Source organism: Neoarius graeffei, chromosome 22 (assembly GCF_027579695.1).
Source record: "Neoarius graeffei isolate fNeoGra1 chromosome 22, fNeoGra1.pri, whole genome shotgun sequence".
Taxonomy (NCBI): Eukaryota; Metazoa; Chordata; class Actinopteri; order Siluriformes; family Ariidae; genus Neoarius; species Neoarius graeffei.
In genome coordinates, this window is record NC_083590.1 from 5,992,984 (window position 1) to 6,008,147 (window position 15,164).

A 15,164-nucleotide genomic window follows, 5' to 3' on the forward strand; every position below is an offset into this window, starting at 1 on the left:
GGCTGATGACTCAGAGGTGGACTCGTCCATTACCCAAGCCGAAGTCACTGAGGTGGTTTGCAAGCTCCTCGGTGGCAAGGCACCGGGGGTGGATGAGATCCACCCTGAGTATCTCAAGTCTCTGGATGTTGTGGGGCTGTCTTGGTTGACATGCCTCTGCAACATCGCGTGGCAGTCGGGGACAGTGCCTCTGGAGTGGCAGACTGGGGTGGTGGTCCCTCTTTTTAAGAAAGGGGACCGGAGAGTGTGCTCCAATTATAGGGGAATCACACTTCTCAGCCTCCCGGGGAAAGTTTACTCTAGGGTACTGGAGAGGAGAATTCGACCAATAGTCGAACCTCGGATCCAGGAGGAACAATGCGGTTTTCGTCCTGGTCGTGGAACACTGGACCAGCTCTATACCCTTCATAGGGTGCTCGAGGGTTCATGGGAGTTTGCCCAACCAGTCCACATGTGCTTTGTGGATCTGGAGAAGGCATTTGACCGTGTCCCCCATGGTATTCTGTGGGGGGTGCTTCGGGAGTATGGGGTTCGGGGCTCTTTGCTAAGGGCTGTCCGGTCCCTGTACGAATGGAGCAGGAGTCTGGTTCGCATTGCCGGCAGTAAGTCAGACTTGTTCCCAGTGCATGTTAGACTCTGGCAGGGCTGCCCTTTGTCACCGGTTCTGTTCATAATTTTTATGGACAGAATTTCTAGGCGCAGCCAGGGGCCGGAAGGAATCCTGTTTGGGAACCACAGGATTTCATCTCTGCTTTTTGCGGATGATGTTGTCCTGTTGGCTTCTTCAAGCCAGGACCTCCAGCATGCACTTGGGCGGTTTGCAGTCGAGTGTGAAGCAGCTGGGATGAGAATCAGCACCTCCAAGTCCGAGGCCATGGTTCTCGACCGAAAAAGGGTGGCTTGCCCTCTCCAGGTTGGTGGAGAAGTCCTGCCTCAAGTGGAGGAGCTTAAGTATCTCGGGATCTTGTTCACGAGTGAGGGAAGGATGGAGCGTGAGATCGACAGGCGGATCGGTGCAGCCTCCGCAGTGATGCGGTCGCTTTACCGGTCCGTCGTGGTGAAGAAGGAGCTGAGCCAAAAGGCAAAGCTCTCAATTTACCGGTTGATCTATGTTCCGACTCTCACCTATGGTCATGAGCTTTGGGTAATGACCGAAAGAACAAGATCGCGGATACAAGCGGCCGAAATGAGTTTCCTTCGCAGGGTGGCTGGGCGCTCTCTTAGAGAGAGGGTGAGAAGCACAGTCACTCGGGAGGAGCTCGGAGTAGAGCCGCTGTTCCTCCACATCGAGAGGAACCAGCTGAGGTGGCTCGGGCATCTTTTTCGGATGCCTCCTGGACGCCTCCCTGGGGAGGTGTTCCAGGCATGTCCTCCCGGGAGGAGGCCCCAGGGAAGACCCAGGACACGCTGGAGGGACTATGTCTCTCGGCTGGCCTGGGAACGCCTCGGTGTTCTTCCCGAGGAGCTGGCCGAGGTGTCTGGGGAGAGGGAAGTTTGGGCTTCCATGCTTAGACTGCTGCCTCCGCGACCCAGTCCCGGATAAAGCGGAAGAAGACAAGACGAGACGAGATGAACTCCATAGGGGGGTGGCACGGTGGTGTAGTGGTTAGCGCTATCGCCTCACAGCAAGAAGATCCAGGTTCGAGCCCCGTGGCTGGCGAGGGCCTTTCTGTGTGGAGTTTGCATGTTCTCCCCGCGTCCACGTGGGTTTCCTCCGGGTGCTCCGGTTTCCCCCACAGTCCAAAGACATGCAGGTTAGGTTAACTGGTGACTCTAAATTGACCGTAGGTGTGAATGTGAGTGTGAATGGTTGTCTGTGTCTCTGTGTCAGCCCTGTGATGACCTGGCAACTTGTCCAGGGTGTACCCCGCCTTTCGCCCATAGTCAGCTGGGATAGGCTCCAGCTTGCCTGTGACCCTGTGGAACAGGATAAAGTGGCTACAGATAATGAGATGAGATGAACTCCATAGGCTACTGAGTGGCCTAATAATAGTTGCTCATAAAAGAAACAAAATATGGAATTTTCATTTTAAGGCAACAGTCTATTCAGTCTAATTCTGACAGTTCTGCATTTAAAATGTTCATATACCAAATAATTGTATCACCTAAACTTGCTAGGTAGCTGATCACATGCATAGCAAAGTAGAAGTGCCAACCAAAAACAGACTTCAAATTGCTTGCGCTTGAAAATTTTACCGGGGGGAACCCTAAATTGTAATCTTTCATAGGGCCCAAGATTTCTAGCGGCGCCCCTGAGTGATCTCATTGTCCTTTCTGTGATGTGTGTTTGATGTTTTGCTTGTGTTCACACACTCCAGCATTAACTCAGCTAGCTGAGCAACATTCGGCTTTGCCTGTGGGGAGCCGAATGCTTTTTATATATATATATATATATATATATATATATATATATATATATATATATAAGATTTTAGATCTTTTCAAGTCAAAATGTCCCCATAAGGATAGGAATGCATGACAGGTTTTGGCTCAGAGTGGAATTTTGTCTGCTCCTCTGAAGGAAAGTGCTTTGAATGAGTAAATTACAAGTTCCCTTTTCATCTTTTAACTCCAGAAATAAATAACCCAATGGAAACATCACTGTGTGTGTGTGTGTGTGTTTCTTCTTCTTTGTGTAGGCAGGAACAGCTCCCTCTAATGGACATACTCATCACCTCAGTGAATAAATTCTGATCACAGATAAAACTGATTCCTGAAGCCTTGTGACTGTTAATATTTAAATAAATTATAAATGAACACACACCCTGCTGGATGATCTAGTCAGAGTCTGCTGGATGTACCATGTCTTGACAACTCTTTATCTATGTCTGTGAAGATTCTCAGTCATCCAGGTCATAGTAAACTGTGGGTGGTAAAAGAGAGCAACTGGACTTGCTTGAAGATTCTTGAAGACATTTCACCTCTCATCTGAAAGGCTTCTTCAGTTCTGTCTGACTAATGGAGATCTTGCAGTCACGTGACCGGAAAGTACACAGCCGCCATTTTGTCGGTAAAAAACACCGCTGAATACTGCTGCACTCGTGTACAAAATGGATAAATTTCAACCGACGGATTACACGGCTCATTTTTCTAATGAACAGATAATTAGATATATGTCTAAAATAAACGACCTACGGATTAGTGACCCTTATGGCTTACCGGACGTAGTTTTCATGACCGTGTCAGTGGATATGGAACTCTTCTTCCCTGAAAGACAGAAATATACTGACTAGTGGCAATTGAGCACGAGGAATTTATGATTTGATACTTATGAAGTTATCTATCTCTACATGTGACCCCTAAAAGTGTAAAATAATTTTATATCTAAAGACTACATTGATTGTCACACCACTAAAGACCCAATCCACCCCCCGCCCCAAGCCTTTTCTCAGGTTCCCTCTTCCCTGAATTTTTTATTAGAGCAAGTCATAAACTTATGTTGCGAATAACCACATGGATATACTGAAATAAATACATGGCGAACCTGAGATGAAATGATCACTGCACAGGCGCCAGTGATCGTTCTTTCCAGTCGGTTCCCATGCCTTGTTCTTGTTGTTTGCATCGGCCCGGCCAATAGCAGCAATCCACTTTGCACGCCTGTCAGGGTCCCGTGGCAGCCTATGAAACTTTCTTCCCGATTTCTGACCTCTCCTGTTGTGGCATTTATATGCCATACAACTCTCCGGCACTGAGGCACGGTAATATCTGAAGATTTGGGCGAAAAAAAAACAAAGTCAGTGTTGGAAAGATGGCAGAAATATGGCGTTTGACCGACAAAATGGCGACTGCTTACAATCTGGAGCGGATGTGACGTCACGTGCAAGATCTCTATAGGGAGTATCAGGTATTTATCCTCTCATGGATGAAAAGCAATCCTAAGGTGTGGTTGAGTCATCCTGTTGGTGTGGGTCACTGGGGGCTGGGTGTGAACGGCCTAGAGAGTCATTGGGATGATCAATGGATTGTTGGTTCTCTCTGTCCTCCTGTGAGTCACTGAAAACAGCTGGGTTTTGGTGTGCATTCAGTTGTCTGGGAAGTGTGCCAAGGACTGCATTGTAGGTGGCTGATAAATGATGTCTTAGACCACCACCTCTGTTCAGTGATGGCTGTTCCAGGTTGACAAAAATGGCTTCTTTAACTCCTCGCTCATACCAACGATCCTCTCTGGCTAAAATGCGTACGTTGCAATCCTGAAATGAGTGTCCTTTGTTGTTAAGATGACGATAGACAGCAGAGTCCTGGCCTGAGGAACTGGCTTTCCTGTGTTGAGCCATGCACCTGTGAAGCGGTTGTTTTATTTCCCCAATATACAAGGCTGTGCATTCCTCACTGCACTGAATTGCATACACTATGTTGTCCTGTTTGTGTCTGGCTATTCTGTCCTTAGGGTGGACCAGTTTCTGCTTCAGGGTGTTACTGGGTCTGAAATGTACCGGAATGTTGTGTTTGTCGAAGATTCTCCTGAGTTTCTCAGATAGACAAGAAATGTAGGGAATGACAATGTTCTTGCGTTTGTTCCTGTTATCCTCCTTGTCCATTATGTTCCTTTTTCTGCTCTTGAAGAAAGCCCAGTTGGGATACCTGCAGTTCTGAAGTGCTTTCTTGATGTGATTCTGCTCCTTCTCTTTTCCCTCTACCGTTGTAGGGATGTTCTGAGCCCTGTGTTGCAAGGTCCTAATGACCCCCAATTTGTGTTCCAGTGGGTGGTGTGAGTTAAAAAGTAGGTCCTGGTCTGTGTGTGTGGGTTTCCGGTACACCTCGATGCTAAGTCTTCTGTCTTGTCTAATAAGACAAGTCAGAGAGGATCATTGGTATGAGTGAGGAGTTAAAGAAGCCATTTTTGTCAACCTGGAACGGCCATCACTGAACAGAGGAGGTGGTCTAATACATCAATTATCAGCCACCTACAATGCAGTCCTTAGCACACTTCCCAGACAACTGAATGCACACCAAAACCCAGCTGTTTTCAGTTAGTGCGTTTACATGCACATCCAAATCGAGCTACTGTCGGTAATCGAGCTAAGGGTCCCAGCAGGGGTGCCAGAGAAATCCAATCCTACATGCCCACAAGGAACTCGAGCTATTGTGTGAGGTACATTGTGCACCCGAGCCACAGGTGGCGCTACACGCCCCATCGTGTTGGTACACTTCCGGATGTCGTCATGAAGAAGAGCTATTCAAGAGTATAAACAAAGTTATCAGTTCCAAAGTTATCAGTACCTCTTCTGCTGCTCGCTACTACTACTGTTGTCATGCCGACCGAGGCTGTTGTGTTTCCCGCTTGTGGTCTCATCACTCGTCACTTCCGGAAGGGGCAGTGCTGAAGTAAGTAGCTCGACAGCGTTTACATGCACTAAGTAGCTCGGCTACAATCGCATAATCTAGGTCGCGTAGCTCGATTACGAGAAATCCAGTTCGGTTCGATTTCAGCTGAGCTAAGGTGTTTCCATGGCATTTAGAACTTCGATTTCAGCCGAGCTACAGCAGAAATTCGATTTTCTCTATGTGCATGTAAACGCACTGAGTGACTCACAGGAGGACAGAGAGAACCAACAATCCCTTGATCATCCCAACGACTCTCTAGGCCATTTACACCCAGCCCCCAGTGACCCACACCGACAGAATGACTCAACGACACCTTAGGATTGCTTTTCATCCATGAGAGGATAAATACCTGATACTCCCTATTAGTCAGACAGAACTGAAGAAGCCTTTCGGATGAGAGGTGAAACGTCTTCAAGAATCTTCTAGCAAGTCCAGTTGCTCTCTTTTACCACCCACAACTCTTTATCGATAAATATCACGACATTATGATGTTTTATTTACATTAAGATATACTGCAAATTAATATCTTTATATCTTTAGCATGGTTTAAAGAACAATCGTCGGGTCCATATATATTCCAAACTCCACCCCCTCACCCCATCCCCTTCTCAATAAAATGAATTAATATTTGGTTTCAAATCCTTTGCAATCACTGATTATCTGACATCTGGAACCCCTTGACATCTCCAGATCCTGGTTTCCTCCCATCTTTCCTGAGTTTAATCCCAGCTTGACTTGTGCCACCATGTCGCAGTGTTGCATGTGACCAGCTTTTGGAGGCTGAAGACAAAAAACAAAACAAAACATGCACAATGAGGATCAATGCCCTTAAAGCAGTCCAGAGTTCATGATACACACTCCCTGTCCACTGTATAAGGAACACCTCCACATCCATGAAACTCTCCAATCAGCCAGTTGCTGAAACTGACACCAACCACCATGATGGTCAAAATTATTCTGGACTAAACTAATGAATAAATTAAAACAGCTATATTTTGTTATTGTACAACTTTCTCAATGATATTATCTTGTTTTTGATGTTACATTTAATGGATTCATGAAGCAGCTTTAATAAGATAAACAGGGTTCGGTTTAAAAGCACTTTCATCTGCCACGGTTATTAAATGCCGAGTTGAATCTTTCTATCTGCAAAACAAATGTTTCTAAAATTGCTCAGCATTCTAATCAGTCAGGAATCACAGAATTAACAGAAGGCTTATTAATGGAACAGTGTTATCACTATACTGTGTGCTAACTATAAGAACAAGACGGAGAGCAGAACTGGAAAACTGTGTTACATTCAAATGGGTCCGTGTTACACCATCAGTACAGCTCAACTATATTCTTTACAGAACACCTCCCCCTTAAAGTAAGAATCCCCTCGAAACAACAAACAGGGTTCAAAGGTAACACTCTCTTACAGGTATCACAAAATGTACAAATCTGAATTATAAACATGAGCATTATATTAGTCAATCTTTGCAAAAGATTAATAGAACACATTTCTCTTTTCCTTTTCTTTTCACATATCACATTTCTCTTTTTTCCACCAGTCTCCTACAACAGTCTCTTACAAATCCAGAGGCACGGGAGGACGTGACACTCGGCCTGAGAATGTCACATATGTGTTAGTTGCATCTGTATGTTTGTGGTTGTTTGTGTCTTTGATGGTGTGAGTGGATGTAACAGTGTTTCCTGGCTCTGGGGTCGTATCAGGTGTGTCAATTGTGTCAGGTGTTGATGTCTGGGGCTGTGTATCTTGTACTGAGTGCATGTGTGTGCAGTTTCATCTGACCTGTCCATCAGTATGTATGATGTACAGTGCTCAGTGTAAACGAGTACACCCCCTTTGAAAAGTAACATTTTAAACTATATCTCAATGAACACAAACAATTTCCCAAATGTCGACAAGACAAAGTTTAATATAACATCTGTTTAACTTATAACATGAAAGTAAGGTTAATAATATAACTTAGATTACACATTTTTCAGTTTTACTCAAATTAGGGTGGTGCAAAAATGAGTACACCCCACAACAAAAACTACTACATCTAGTACTTTGTATGGCCTCCATGATTTTTAATGACAGCGCCAAGTCTTCTAGGCATGGAATGAACAAGTTGGCGATATTTTGCAACATCAATCTTTTTCCATTCTTCAACAATGACCTCTTTTAGTGACTGGACGTCTCTGTGAGATGGTTGCAGTTCCATATTTCTTAAATTTTTGTCCCACTTTTGCTACAGTATTCTGACTGATAAGTAAAGCTTTGCTGATCTTCTTGTAGCCTTCACCTTTGTGGTGGAAAGAAATTATTTTCTTTGGGGAATTCTGAAGAGACCAGTTGAGCATCACTCTCCATCCAGCATCCAGTCACTAAAAGAGGTCGTTGTTGAAGAATGGAAAAAGATTGATGTTGCAAAATGTCACCAACTTGTTCATTCCATGCCTGGAAGACTTGGTGCTGTCATTAAAAATCATGGAGGCCATACAAAGTACTAGATGTAGTAGTTTTTGTTGTGGGGTGTATTCATTTTTGCACCACCCTAATTTGAGTAAAACTGAAAAATGTGTAATCTAAGTTATATCATTACCCTTACTTTTCCCTGTTATAAGTTAAAGAGATGTTATATTAAACTTTGTCTTGTCAACATTTGGGAAATTGTGTTCAATGAGATATAGTTTAAAATGTTACTTTTCAAAGGGGGTGTACTCATTTACGCTGAGCACCGTAAGACCTGGGTGTTGTTGCCTTCTGAATAACAATTCCTTGTTTCTTCTCTCTTGGCAGCCACACATTTTGACCGGGCTGCAGCTGCGGTAGGGGATGAGCTCTGTGATGCAGGTTGTAGTGGCATTGTTGGTTCTCCTTTGCTTAGTTTTCAGATTTTCGGAATCCTCTGACGTTTGGCCACCGGGGACGCAGTGCTGCTGGTGTAATGCAGCTGTAACCAACCAGACGGTTGCAGATTATGAATGAACTCAAGGTTTTAATGAACACAGTGAGAAAAGACAATATACAAAAGCTAGGCCAGGTCAATACCGAGAAATCCAAAACAGTAACGAGGGCTAGACAAATCGTGGTCAGGAAACGGGCAATAGTCCAAGAACCCAGAATCAGAAAAACACAGGCAATCTAAACACAAGGGCTAGGCAAATCGTATTCAGAAAACAGGTGAGAATCAAGAAACCGGGAAGGAAGAAAAACGAGCAAACAAACACAAGAGCTAGGTAAAATGGGAAAAAAATGAAAGGCAAGAAGGGTCATACACAAGAATACAATCGGAAGAATAACGCTTAGTGGACTCACGAAATGTGGAGGCACTACTGTGCGAGGAACAAAACAAACAAAGCAGTATAAATACAAACAGAAACAAAAGGTGCAGGTGATGGTAATTAGAACTCGGGGGAGCCACTCCTAGGAAGTGGCTCCGGGTTGGCTGACGGAGTGCACATGGTAGTGACTGATGTGTGAGGGGGATTGTGGGAAGTGCAGTGCTGAGTGTTAGGTGAGCCTGGGAGCGTGACAGCTGGAAGTTGTGGTATGTTGGAGCAAATTTGTCTTCCCATGAGCAGTCATGCTGAGGAGTAGCCACTCTCCAGGGGTGTAGTGCGATATGTCAGCAGCGCCTTTGCTTTGTCACCTCCTCCTTTCCACAGTCTTTTTATCATCACCACTGCCCGCTCTGCCTCCCCATTGGCCTGCGGTTATCTAGGGCTGCTTGTGACATGAGTAAATCCATACTCAGTGGAAAAGTCCTTGAAAAGTGAACAGCTGTACTGCGGCCCATTATCCAACATTACGGTCTCCGGTATCCCATGGCGGCTGAATACACCCTTGGGGGCAGCCGCAACCGTGTCAGCAGAAGCTACCTTGAGGAGGGCTCTGTAGCGTTAAAAGTAGTCCACTACAAGAAGGTATGACTTTTTCTCCCAGAAGAATAAGTCTGAGCCGACTCGTTGCCAGGGTCTCTCTTGCATGGGCGTGGTCAGCAAGGGCTCTCTCTGTTCTGCCCTATGCTGTGAGCACATGCTGCAGTTTTCCACCAGCTGACTGATATGCACAGTGTGATGGAAAAATGACAAACACCAACACCAGTCTCGTCCTTTTGCAAGAGAAAGAAGGTTTATTGCAGAAACAGACAAGTGATGAGGGTTAGGCACACCCCTCACACTGTCCCTTTGTTCTCAAATCTATATTGTATATACGCTTTACTAGATAAAAAGAAGACATCTATTGCATTACATCATTGCAATTACATGCCTTGATCACTCGCTGGGAGCATGATCAGCTCTAAAGCTGATTGGATCTTGTCTAATCACTGTCTTGTACGCACATCTGCTATGCATGTCTGCTACACACGTAAGGAACATGATAAGATGAAAAATGTTTTGGTGCAGAATGTTCTGTCATTAGTCCTTGAAGAGGCAATGCTCAGAGAAAAGGAAAATTACAAAAACAGTATGACAGTAAAATTTACTCTACAATTCCCCCTTTTATCATCTCATTATCTGTAGCCGCTTTATCCTGTTCCACAGGGTCGTAGGCAAGCTGGAGCCTATCCCAGCTGACTACGGGCGAAAGGCGGGGTACACCCTGGACAAGTCGCCAGGTCATCACAGGGCTGACACATAGACACAGACAACCATTCACACTCACATTCACACCTACGCTCAATTTAGAGTCACCAGTTAACCTAACCTGCATGTCTTTGGACTGTGGGGGGAAACCGGAGCACCCGGAGGAAACCCACGCGGACACGGGGAGAACATGCAAACTCCGCACAGAAAGGCCCTCGCCGGCCACGGGGCTCGAACCCAGGCCTTCTTGCTGTGAGGCGACAGCACTAACCACTACACCACCATGCCACCCCCCTTTTATCATGTAAATGATAACACAATCTATAATACTGTCATACGGGGGTTCACCTACCGGTTACTGTCCAGTCTGTGGCAATAGTCAGCCAACGAACTACGTGATATTGGGTGTTTTCTACAGATGTCTCTACACCTAAGGCACTTACCGTAGTCCCATCACCTAAATCAGCTAGGTATAGTCGGCTAGTGTATGTGTAGTCAGAATGTATTCTTTCAGCTACCACCATGTGATTGGTATTATCAGTCAATATGTCATGAACCCAGTTAACAGTTTGATCTCTTTCTATCTCACTTTTCCAGCTGAAAAGTCTGCCACCTGGAGTACCTGTGGTGTCAGACACTGCTCCTGTAATACGTGTATTAATCTCTGTCACTGGACAAACCACCAAATACTACTTATACCATGTATGAGGTTCACAATTAGGTACAGAATGAAGAATGTGTTGGAATGTACACTCTTAGAAATGGCTGTAATTTTTACAGTGCAGTACAGCTAAACCCTGCAGGATTATACAGTATTGATATAGTACAGCACTGTACTGGAGTTAATGTAGAAATGTTGCAAGGCGGGAATGTTATACAGTAATGTATTTGACTTTTGTTGCTTACTGTAGCTTATTCAGCAACTCTGCTGTATTGTACTGTAATTTCGTCACTAGAGGTCACTGTTAGCCCATTCAACTCTGACTGATATGTTGTCTGGACGTCACGTGTATACAGCGCACACTAACGAGGGAAGTGAAGTTGCAAGCAACGTTACCTGACTGAGTGCTTAAAACCCTTGGAATTCGGTGAGTACTTCTGTCCCCTGTCATTTTTTTCCCGTCAGATATTGTCCACGAAAGTAATCTTTTTTTTTTCAGTCTTTACTTAGCTTAGCTGACCTTAGGTGAAAGATTCTTGGTTTTGCCTATTGGCCGTCTGTGGTTGAAATACTAACATTCAACTTATTGTCACTTTTGATAGTGGCAACTTAGTGGCCATTTACACATTCATTTTAAAAAATATTCGGGGACATACTTTTTAATTCATTTGTTTTAACTGGCCGTGTCTAGCTTTTACTCAGCACGCTAGCTAGATAATTAACTAGCATCTAACCAAAGACTAGTTTTGCCTATTCGCCGTCTCTGGTTCAAATCTTAAAACTGAATCTTTTTAGCGCATGTAAGCCGTTTTCCACCCCTCGTCGCTTTCCATAGTAACAACATACATATTTGGACATTAATTTGAAAGAATATCGGGACACACTTTTTTAATTCCTTTGTTTTAACTATGGACCCTTTTCACGTGACGTCACGACAAACGCGGCCGCCATTTTGGACGTGTACTACCAGTAGTTTACCACAGCCAGCATTGAGGAACGGCAGCAAAGAAAGTGTTTATTTTCAGCAAGACTTCCATCATGCCACTATATTGTTGTGCACCTGGATGTAGTAACCATCAACAAACAAGGCAAGGGTTATCATTTTATCGGATCCCGGTAGATGCTGACCGACGGAGAAGATGGATAGCAGCATACCAGCGCTTGTGCAGTGACCACTTTGTTGGAGGTAAGATGAATAAAATTAGCCAGAAAAGGCATTACATTGCTGTTAACATTCTGTGGCGGCGAGTGTGTAACCAAATAGGCTAAAATAACCCATTGTAACCTCTTTGTTCTTCTGTAGTAGCTATTAGCTAACGACATTAGCTAGCGTTGTGTTCCTTTGCTGTTGGTAGACTGTAGGACAGATCAGAGGCAGTGTCCTACAAACAGCGCTTAATTTGAGGGGGAGCAAGCCGGAGCGCGCTCCGGAACCTCGGGCGTTGGCTCCAGCAGCTATTTACACTGGATCCGGTGATCCGACACCTCTCTTGACTATGTAACAAAAAAAAAAAAAAGATTGTCTTTAGGCTTGCCATCCTTCCACTTGCGAGTGGTAAGTGATGTGCGCTGAGATCACACACACAGCGGCTCAGTCCCGAATCGTGGCTTGTGCACTTCACTCGCGCGCTGTGAGAGCTGCGCAGGGCCGGAGTGCGCACCCTCCAGAGGGCACTCGCTGTTCAGGGCGGAGTGATTTGGAGCGCAGGATGCCTGCGGAGCCAAGCATATCCGTGTATTGGTGTTGCTGTGTGCAGACGAATCGTGTATTGATGTTGCTGTGTGCACACTAATCGTTTAAAAACGTTAATCTGATGATCCGCTGATACGGTCTAATGTAAACATGGGCTAAGTGTTCAAAACAAGAGGAACATGTATTTGTCTCTTAAATCCAGGCCGTTCCCTGTAATCTGTAACAACGGTTGGAGAAAGTAATGGCAAATAGTGAGTGCACAAACCATAGAAGGTAAACTGTACACAGCGCCAGGGCAGTGTGATGGTATGTCTACTTTTAGATTGTGTTAGCTCATTAATGAACACACTCGTCACTCGACGAGTTTCACGTCTTTACGACGGATACTTAAATGTGTGTTAGGTATTATTGTTGCAGTCTAAGCAGTCATTGTAGCAGCTAGATGAGCGAGAACCGAAAGGGTCTGTGCCATAAACCGTTATTTCTCTACAGCGTTGCTAATGTGTCGTTACTGTTGTTATTTCTCCCTCTGCTCGCCCTGTAAATGCCCTACATCGCTGGATAGCGAAGGTGTTTTCTGCATCTCGCTCTTTTTTTCTTGTATGTTCTCCATTTGTCGCCTTCCTCGCATTCAAACCAATTCGAGCCGAAGTCTGCTACATGTCCAAAATGGTGGTCGCGTTTACGAAGGTCACGTGACTGAAAAGGGTCTATAGGGTGAGGTTGCAAGTCATCCCACTGAAATCTGACTTGTCCGTGTCAGCACGCTAGCTCATTGAGAGTGTATTAGTTATAATATACATTCAATGCGCTAGCTAGATAACTAAATATTCTTAGTTCTGCCTTTTCGCCGTCTCTGGTTGAAATCTTCGCATTGAATGTTTTTAGCGCATGTTAGCAGTTTTCAACTCATTTTAGCTTTTGATAGTTGCCATTTATGGTTAAATGTGATCGTGCACATGTGTACATTTTCATAAGGAAAAGCCTCCCGTGAAAATTCGCCTTATTTGCCCCGAGCATGCTTCCAAATTTGACCGCAATCTTGTGAGAAATGGCCTTAATGGCCTTTAATCAGTTGTATGCATATTGAATACGTAGTTTTTCTAGCAGTAGATTGGCTAGATTAGATTACCAAGACATTTAGAATTTTATTTCAAAGTATATTGTGACATACTTCTTAATTAGTTTGTTTTAACTACGTTACAGGGTGAAGTTGAAGTTGCATCGGATGTCTGATGCAAAATAGGACTGCAAGGTATGGCGGCGGCCTTTGACTGCAAGACATGCAGTTATTCAACCACCTCACTGCACACATTTATTAAACATGCCAAAACTGTTAATCGTTGGCAGGGAATCAAATACTTACTGTATTTCCCTCAATGAAATATAAATCAATTAATATATATTCTCTAAAGTTATTTTCTGGACTTTCTTTTTGATATTCTGTCTCTCCATGTTAAAATACACCTACCGTTAAAATTACAGACTGGTGATGTCTTTATTAGTAGGTAAACCAACAAACTCTATGATCTCTGCATTTGCCACGTTGTGTTTTTTGTATTAAAAGGTAATAAAAAGCTAATAAAAACAACAAAAACAATTGTTTTTTAAAAAAAAAAGCTATTTAATTGAATTACAGTATATTACAGTAAGACAAAGTCACCAGTAAAGCACAGTAACCTGTAGCTACAGTAACATGCACAGTACAGTAAGCAACAGCAATCCATATTTACAGTAATTCAGGGAATACAGTAAGGTACAGTACATTGTTCCCACAGTAACCCTAGATTACAGTAAACTGCAATATACTGTATTACAGTACTGTGCTGTATGTGCTGACATACAGTAAAGTTCTGGCAACTGTGCTGCCTGTACTTTACTGTAGTTTTTACAGGATATTTCTTAGAGTGTACAGTCTGTCATGTGGCTGTGTATGTCGTTGCTTGTGTTCGTTGGTCCCCCTAAGGTCCTCTTGATACCAGAATGTCCACTCATGCTGTGACAAGGCCCCCCAAGGGCTTCTTGAATGCTGTCTTAATCTTCTTCCTGTACCAGGGCCTCCTTGTGCTGCTTGTCTGTTGGTTCAGGTACTCTTCTGCAGTAGCTGGCATGTACCCATGTGGCTCTGTTGTCCACTTCTACAGCTGATTGTGTGGTGAGCAGCACTTGGGATGGTCCCATCCACCTGGGCTTGTTCCACTTCGTCCTTCTGAAGTCCTTTATCACCACCCAGTCACCAGGTTTCAGGTCATGCAGTGGTCCCAGCACTGGGACTGGTAAGGTGGATCTCACCTGTTTGTGAACATTATTCAGAGCAGAAGAGAGGGTTGCACAGTAATTCAACATCACATCATCACATAAGGACATCTCAGGGCATCTTGGTGTAATGGGACCTGTCCCTGTGTTTGGGAGTCTTCCAAACAATATCCCAAAGGGGCTCAAACCATGCTTTGGTCTTTCTCTCATTCTCATCTGCATTAATATTATGGGTAGGACCTTTGTCCACCCTAGTCCTGTTTCAGCACAGCATTTACTCAGTTTAATAATAATAATAATAATAATAGGGCGGCACGGTGGTGTAGTGGTTAGCGCTGTCGCCTCACAGCAAGAAGGTCCTGGGTTCGAGCCCCGGGGCCGGCGAGGGCCTTTCTGTGTGGAGTTTGCATGTTCTCCCCGTGTCCGCGTGGGTTTCCTCCGGGTGCTCCGGTTTCCCCCACAGTCCAAAGACATGCAGGTTAGGTTAACTGGTGACTCTAAATTGACCGTAGGTATGAATGTGAGTGTGAATGGTTGTCTGTGTCTATGTGTCAGCCCTGTGATGACCTGGCGACTTGTCCAGGGTGTACCCCGCCTTTCGCCCGTAGTCAGCTGGGATAGGCTCCAGCTTGCCTGCGACCCTGT

The 15,164-nt window shown here is 44.6% G+C and overlaps 2 protein-coding genes across 2 annotated transcripts in view; both read left to right on the forward strand.

Annotated features, from left to right (window-relative positions):
- LOC132870553 (NACHT, LRR and PYD domains-containing protein 12-like) overlaps positions 1–15,164 on the forward strand; it is a 502,785-nt gene that overhangs the window by 319,912 nt on the left and 167,709 nt on the right. The gene's annotated exons all lie outside the window — the stretch shown is intronic.
- Positions 14,397–15,164, forward strand: part of LOC132870346 (uncharacterized protein CXorf38 homolog) — a 34,161-nt gene continuing 33,393 nt past the window's right edge. Inside the window, exon 1 of the mRNA XM_060903979.1 lies at positions 14,397–14,539. The gene's annotated coding sequence lies outside the window, so the exon portion shown is untranslated. The remainder of the gene's footprint in view (positions 14,540–15,164) is intronic.